This window comes from Oryx dammah, unplaced genomic scaffold, assembly GCF_014754425.2.
Source record: "Oryx dammah isolate SB20612 unplaced genomic scaffold, SCBI_Odam_1.1 HiC_scaffold_17, whole genome shotgun sequence".
NCBI classification, from domain to species: domain Eukaryota; kingdom Metazoa; phylum Chordata; class Mammalia; order Artiodactyla; family Bovidae; genus Oryx; species Oryx dammah.
In genome coordinates this window covers 48,145,504-48,152,701 of record NW_024070201.1, presented here as the reverse complement: position 1 = coordinate 48,152,701, position 7,198 = coordinate 48,145,504, and the positions used below count along the sequence as shown (strand labels likewise).

At 41.4% G+C, this 7,198-nt stretch overlaps 1 pseudogene; it reads right to left on the bottom strand.

Annotated features, from left to right (window-relative positions):
* Window positions 1-6,708: 6,708 nt before the first annotated feature.
* Window positions 6,709-7,198, bottom strand: part of LOC120875937 — a 1,002-nt pseudogene continuing 512 nt past the window's right edge.

Here is a 7,198-nt window from a genome sequence, read left to right as displayed (position 1 = left end):
AACATACTATTATTTTGGGCTCCAAAATCACTGCAGATGGTGACTGCAGCCATGAAATTAAAAGACACTTACTCCTTGGAAGGAAAGTTATGACCAACCTAGATAGCATATTCAAAAGCAGAGACAGTACTTTGCTGACTAAGGTCCATCTAGTCAAGGCTATGATTTTTCCAGTAGTCATGTATGGATGTGAGGGTTGGACTGTGAAGAAGGTTGAACACTGAAGAATTGGTGCTTTTGAACTGTGGTGTTGAAGAAGACTCTTGAGAGTCCCTTGGACTGCAAGGAGATCCAACCAGTCCATTCTGAAGGAGATCAGCCCTGGGATTTCTTTGGAAGGAATGATGCTAAAGCTGAAGCTCCAGCACTTTGGCCACCTCATGCGAAGAGTTGACTCATTGGAAAAGACTCTGATGCTGGGAGGGATTGGGGGCAGGAGGAGAAGGGGACGACAGGATGAGATGGCTAGATGGCATTACTGACTCGATGGACGTGAGTCTGAGTGAACTCTGGGAGTTGGTGACGGACAGGGAGGCCTGGCGTGCTGCGATTCATGGGGTTGCAAAGAGTCGACATGACTGAGTGACTGAACTGAACTGATTCATCATTCACTTATCTGTTTCTTTAAGCATTTACTCTATTCCAGGGTGCTAAGTGTTGGGCATGCAGCAATGAGAATGGTCTGGTGGCTGCCCTCAAAAATTCTCAGTCAGTCAAAAGACCATAAAAAGCATGGCTCTTGAGGATTATTAGTAAGACAGAGGACACATGGAAGAGTAATTATTGAAAAATCATTGAATGAATGAATGTATAAATGGCTCCCTCTTCTATGTGGATTCAAGAAAACTAGCTTCAAAAATAAATGAATTATTTTGTTGATAATTCAAATCATCACTCCCATTGGTCCAGAGACAATTTCACTACACTGTAGACTTCACTATTCCTTGTCCAAAGCAACATTTACTCTTCTCTCAATTCATCTCCTCTTCCTGGCTCCTTGCCCACACCTTCCTGCTATAATGGATCTGACAAATATCACTGCTGTGTTTCCAGAAATAAGAGAACTACTGCTGCAGATCTGGATAAAAACATTCACTGAGACCTTTCTATTTCATTCCAGGAGACAATTAAAACAGGAGACCTGCTGGGGAAGTAGCCTGCCCCTGTTTTATTGTTCAGTCACTGAGTTGTGTCTGACTCTGTGACCCCGTGGACTGCAGCACGCCAGGCTTCCCTGTCCTTCACCATCTCCTGGAGCTTACTCAAACTCATGTCCATTGAAACAGTGATACCATCAAACCATCTCATCCTCTATCGTCCCCTTTCTCCTCCTGCCTTCAATTTTTCCCAGCATCAGGGTCTTTTCTAATGAGTAAGTTCTTTGCATCAGGTGGCCAAAGGATTGGAGCTTCAGTTTCAGAGCTTCAGTGCTTCCAATGAATATTCAGGGTTGATTTCTTTTAGAATTGTCTGGTTTGATGTCCTTGCAGTCCAAGGAACTCTCAGGAGTCTTCTCCAACACCCCACTGGCCTTGAACATCTTTTAAAACATGAAGTTTACAAAAAAGAAATTGGCACACATTCCTTTTTAAAACTCTTCTAAGGGAGCCATGTTGCATGGTGCCAGGGGCATCATTAATACAAATTATCATGTGAATGTCTCCTCAGAGTTGTAAGCATGTAGTGGATTTCTTAGAAAGGATAGATTCCTACCTAGTAGATCTGCCTTTTATTTTCACCCACTCCCTTTCTGCCTCTGCTGTACATTCTGACTCAGAAATATACCCAAGGATCTTACTTAGATTGTTTGGTTTCTGTTTTCTCATCTACAAAATGTAACTGGATAGACACTTGTACATATGCTCATGCAGTGATGCAAATGTCTGTAATAAATACTGGAGCTGGTATCTGGAGGGCTTCCAGAAATCAGAGATCCTAAATCTTTTCCCTGAGGGGCCATACCTAAGATAGACCCACCAAGAACTGAAACCCGAAGACTGAGACTCTACATTGATCTTGGATGAGGTTGGGGTGGAGGCTGTGGTCTTTGAAGTCAGGCATCAAACCTCCTTGGACCTTTCTCTCCCTCCTTCTTTGGCCCTGGGAGTCCAAGGCTCAGAAGACAGGCTAGGATTAGTCAGTGACTTCAGGGTTAGCTGACTGAGAGTCAACATTAAAATGCACAATCAGATCACTAGGGTGTTTAGGAGTAAGTGAGTGTGATGACAGCAGATTTTACCAGTTGCTGTTAGAGTACACACGTGCATGCTAAGTCACTTCAGTTGTGTCTGACTCTTTGTGACCCTATGGACTGTAGCCCCCCCAGGCTCCTCTGTCCATGCGCCTTCCTCCACTGGGTCTTCCCTACCCAGGGATTGAACCCACATCTCTTAAGTCTCCTGCTTTGGCAGGCAGATTCTTGACCACCAACGCCACCTGGGAAGCTGTGAGAGCACAGTAAGTGTTAGTCACTCCTCTGTCTATGGGGATGCTCCAGGCAAGAATACTGGAGTGGGTTGCCATTCTCTTGTCCAGGCCATCTTCTTGACCCAGGGATTGAGCCCAGGTCTCCTGCATTGCAGGCAGATTCTTTACCATCTGCGGCACCAGGGAAGCCTGTGAGAACACACAGGAGTAGTTTTTAGGATGAGCTATGAACTACTGATCTCTATAACCACAGCACTGACACGTAAGTGATAAAGAAATGCTTGTTGAATATGAAATGCCATCATACTGATAACCCTGTGTCTGGCTCCATACAGAGTAGACAATACTGATGAAGATTCACCTTTCGAAATTACTCTAGAACTGAATTCTGAGAGCTTGGCTTGGCTCTTAGCAATGTTTAAAAACCTGGAGAAGCTGACTTGCCAGGGCTGCATTTGATAAGGTCTGTCTGGTCTCTCTCGGTCACTTGTGTCATGTTAGAGATGTGTTACTTGAGAGAAGAGAGGGGCAGTGATGATTCTGCCTGTCTTACAAAGGGGAAATGGAATTCCTCAATCACAGTATTCATTTGATACTTTTTACAAATTGGCTACAGAGAAGCTTGAATTTAGTTACAAATTTGAACCAGCTGGCAGAACAGCTAAGGTTACTTCTAATCAGGATGGACTTCAGAGATCATGCAGTGGTAGAGAATCTGCCAGCCAATGCAGGGGACACAGGAGTTGTAGGCTCAGTCCCTGGATTGGGGACATTCCCTGGAGGATGAAATGGCAACTCACTCCAGTGTTCTTGCCTGGAGAATCCCATGGACAGAGAAGCCTGGCTGACTACAGTCCATGGGGTCACAAAGAATCAGACACGACTGAGTGCAGGAGAGAGCTGCATAGCTCAAGTACTAAGTGTTTATACTGGAGCTGGAATTGTAGGTATTCAGGATGTTTATTTTGATTCTCTCCTACTATTTAAGTGCTCTGATGGACAGTTTCTCTTGTTCTCCACTCTGTTCCCATCCTCTTACAGAATGTTTGGTGCAGACAGTTGTTCAATAAATCATTTCTTGAACAGAAATTTTTAAATGTTTCAAATATCTTACATTTGTTAATTAAAAAGAAGAGAATGAGGGAAATTGTTATTTATATAATGAACTTATCTCATGTGACCAACAGAAATCTTTAAAATTCCCATGGGGATAAATGAAAGGGGACTTTAGGACTGGGATCCAGTTTTGGAGGGATGAGGGGATAATATACATGGAAATGCCACCTTGTGGTTCATAGAGAAATTGTTAGGACAATGGTATCACACAGGCAAAAATTCATTCATTCACTCAATGAGGTTTTTTTTGTGTGTGTGAGCTAGTTTTGGGGATAGAATAGTAAGCAATTATTTTATGCTTTCATGAATTTATATTCAAGTCAGAGGAATAAATAACAAATAAGTAATTTAAATGATTACACATTGGGCTAAGATACATAGAAAATAAAATGTGTTGAAAGAAAATAATAAGGGGCAGAATCTATTTAAGATACACAGGTTAAAAAATAACTCACTGATAAGGTGGTATTAGTTGAAAACTACAGAATGATGAGAAGTAGAAAGTTCTAGAAGCAAACCATGCGGAGAACTGGCATGATTAAAAGCAAAGCCCTAAGAGCAGTAAGAAGTGGATATGTTTGGAAGCAAAAGACTAGAATGGTAGAAGGTGAAGCAAGAGAGAAAGATAACAATATAACAATTGAGGTATGAAGAAAAAATAAAATATACTCCTGAGCAAGAATAGGAAATGAATCATTCATTCATGCAACAGTATGAATGAATCTGAAAAGCTTTATACTAAGTGGGACACCAGACTAAAGTTTTAGTGAGAGAAAAAAATAACTAAACTCAAGTTGTAGTGAGAGAAAGAACTCAGATTAGGATTTACCTGCTTGGAAAGAGGGGAGTGTTTAAATAAAAGACGCAGCAAAAATCTTTATGAAGTGATGGGGGTTTTCTATATCTTAATTGGGCAGGTCGTCACACAGACATTTACATGTGTCAGAACTCATTAAACTGTGTATTAAGATATTCCCATTTTACTGTCTCAAGTTATATAGCCATAAAATGATTTTTAAAAGAAAAAGGAAGAGACTCACAACTATTAACTGATTTCCTGATAAGAGGATCAAAATTCCAGGCAACCCTAAAATTTGGGAATTTTGACAATGGTCCTTCAGAACACACATTTATTTCTGGAGGCACTTTTATGCTCCAATAGCTGTTTCTTCTCAGAAAAGCAAACATACTCCTGATTTCTCTTTAAACAGCTTCATCTGATGTTGATTTTTTTTTAACATTGGCTTTTAAAACATGAGAGCCTGAATTTTAGAATCTTATTCACCACTGATTGTGACAAGAGAGGTGAGTAAGAATACAAATATAAACGTGGTACATGCTTATATTACCTTGACTGTGGTGATGGTATCATGGATATATGCATATGCCCAAATTCATCAAAATGTAAGCATTAAATATATGATTAATTAAATGAAATTAATCTAATAAAATTAAATTTTATTAAAATGAAAATTGGAAAAGGTCAGTGTTCATTCCAATCCCTAAGAAAGGCAATGCCAAAGAATGCTCAAACTACCTCACAATTGCATTCGTCTTACACACTAGCAAAGTAATGCTCAAAATTCTCCAAGCCAGGCTTCAACAGTATGTGAACTGTGAACTTCCAGATGTTCAAGCTGGATTTAGAAAAGGCAGAGGAATCAGAGATCAAATTGCCAACATCTGTTGGATCATCGGAAACACAAGAGAGTTCCAGAAAAACATCTACTTTTGCTTCATAAACTATGCCAAAACCTTTGACTGTGACTGTGTGGATCACAACACACTGTGGAAAATTCTTAGAGATGGGAATATCAGATCACCAGACCTGCCTTCTGAGAAATCTGTATGCAGGTCAAGAAGCAGCAGTTTAGAACTGAACATGGAACAACAGACTGGTTCCAAATAGGGAAAGGAGTACTTCAAGGCTGTATATTGTCACCCTGCTTATTTAACTTATATGCAGAATACATCATGCAAAATGCTAGGCTAGATGAAGCACAAACTGGAATTAAGATTGCCAGGAGAAATATTAATAACCTCAGATACACAGATGACACCATCCTTATGGCAGAAAGCAAAGAAGAACTAAAGAGCCTCTTGATGAAAGTGAAAGAGGAGAGTGAAAGAGTTGGCTTAAAACTCAACATTCAGAAAACTAAGATCATGGCATCTGGTACCATCATTTCATGGCAAATAGATGGGGAAACAGTGAGAGACTTTATTTGGGGGGGACCTCCAAAATCACTGCAGATGTTGACTGCAGCCGTGAAATTAAAAGATTCTTACTCTTGGAAGAAAAGCTATGACCAACCTAGACAGCATATTAAAAAGCAGAGAAATTACTTTACAAACAAAGGTCCATCTAGTCAAAGCTACGGTTTTTCCAGTAGGCAGGTATGGATGTAAGAGTTGGACTATAAAGAAAGCTGAGTGCCAAAGAATTGATGCTTTTGAACGGTGGTGTTAGAGAAGACTCTCAAGAGTCCCTTGGACAGCAAGGAGATCCAACCTGTCCATCCTAAAGGAAATCAGTCCTGAATCTTCATGAAAAGGATTGATGTTGAAGCTGAAACTCCAATACTTTGGCCACCTGATGTGAAAAACTCACTCATTGGAAAAGCCCCTGATGCTAGGAAAGACTGAAGGCAGGAGGAGAAGGGGAGACAGGATGAGATGGTTGGATGACATCACTGACTCGGTGGACATGAGTTGGAGTAATCTCTGGGAACTGGTGATGAATAGGAAAGCCTGGTGTGCTGCAGTCCATGGGGTCGCAAAGAGTTGGACACTGAGCGACTGAACTGAACTGAAATATGTGCAACTATTTGTATGTTACATATACCTCAATACAGACTTCCCTGGTGGCTCAGATGGTAAAGAGTCTGCTTACAGTACAGGAGACCCGGGTTCAATCTCTGGATCAGGAAGATCCCTTGGAAAAGGAAATGGCAACCCAGTCTAGTATTCTGGACTGGAGAATTCCATGGACAGAGGAGCCCAGGAGCTACAGCCCATGGAGTTGCAAAGATGTGGACACGACTGAGTGAGTTTCACTTCACTATAACTCAATAAATTTGAAAAAAAAATTGTGACATCCTGGCAAATTTTATGCATTTATATCATCAATGCCTTAACAGTGGGGACCTTGGGGAGGTTAAAATCCTATGCTTTGAGTTGAGAGTTTTTTCTACAACATCCTTGAATAACCCTGTCCCTGATCTGTTTGGTTCTAACTCCATAGATGATGGGGTTGAGCATGGGAGGTACCAGGAGATAGAGAATAGCTAACATGACATGTACTACTCGGGGCACATGATGCCCAAGCGGTGGGTGAGGAAAGTAAAGAGGGCTGGGATATAAAGAGCCCAGATGACACAGATATGGGAAGCACATGTGCCCAAAGCCTTGAGCTGGGCTTCACCTGAGGGTAACCCCAGAACAGTTCTCAAAATGATTCCATAGGATACACTGATGACAATAATATCAAAGCCAACTACAGAGAAGGCCACAAAAAGCCCATATGCACGATTAACTCTAGTGTCAGCACACACCAACTTCAGCACAGCCATGTGCTCGCAGTATGACTGGGGGATGATCCGACTGGAGCAGAAGGGCATCCTGGACACCATGAGGCAGAAAGGACTCACTCACA